General features: G+C 65.4%; 1 pseudogene; it reads right to left on the bottom strand.

The window, feature by feature from the left end:
- Positions 1 to 255: 255 nt before the first annotated feature.
- LOC138660017 (5.8S ribosomal RNA) lies at positions 256 to 410 on the bottom strand (annotated as a pseudogene).
- Between the last annotated feature and the right edge of the window lie 454 nt (positions 411 to 864).

Here is an 864-nt window from a genome sequence, read left to right as displayed (position 1 = left end):
GAGCGGGCGGCGGGATCCCACCTCGGCCGGAGCGCCCCGGCCTTCACCTTCATTGCGCCACAGGGTTTCACGTCGCAACGGGGGGAGTGACGATGGTAAACCCCATCAGGTGGGCCCAGGGCAGGTGAGTCTGGCCTTGGGGGGACGTAAGGGATAAAGGAGAAGAGACCATCAGGGCACGGAGCCTCAGGCCTCCCTCGTTGTCACCCTTGCGAGGGGACCCCAGCTGCGCCATGGAGGCGATAGATGGAGGGGCAACCCTCAGACAGGCATAGCCCCGGGAGCACCCCGGGGCCGCAAGGTGCGTTCGAAGTGTCGATGATCAATGTGTCTGCCAATTCACCACTTAATTCTCGCAGCTAGCTTGCGTTCTTCGACGCGCGCGGCCGAGTGATCCACCGTTAAGAGTCGCGCTTTCTGGTTTGGGGACACTCGAGGCGCCCCCCTTTTCACTCTCGTGGCAGCCGGCCGCAAAAGACTGGGATGCTTTGGAGGGTTGTTTCAATCTCGGCCCTGTTGCCCGGGCGCTCGGCCTCCCCGTCCCTCCCTCCAGCGGGGAGGAGAACAAAGGAGGGCTCGAGGCTTCTCAACTACCGCCCAGACCCACATACCCCGGGGAGGGGTGTGTGAGCGCACAGGAGAATGGTACCCGGGACGGCCTTTCGGGCGTACGCGGGGGGCTTCTTATTTTTCCTCGGCAGGCAGCGGCAGGGCAACAATCGTCGGCGCGAGGCGGGCGTCTTTTTCCTGGGCGACGGAGCGAGAGGGGCTCCCCGCACCCTCCCGACGTCGCCCGCCCGCTGTCCTCACGTGCCCTCACCGTCCCCACCCTGCGGAGCGCCCTGGGCGAAGCAGAAAGAGACC

Source organism: Ranitomeya imitator, chromosome 1 (assembly GCF_032444005.1).
Source record: "Ranitomeya imitator isolate aRanImi1 chromosome 1, aRanImi1.pri, whole genome shotgun sequence".
NCBI lineage: Eukaryota > Metazoa > Chordata > Amphibia > Anura > Dendrobatidae > Ranitomeya > Ranitomeya imitator.
This window is presented reverse-complemented; position numbering and strand designations above follow the sequence as displayed.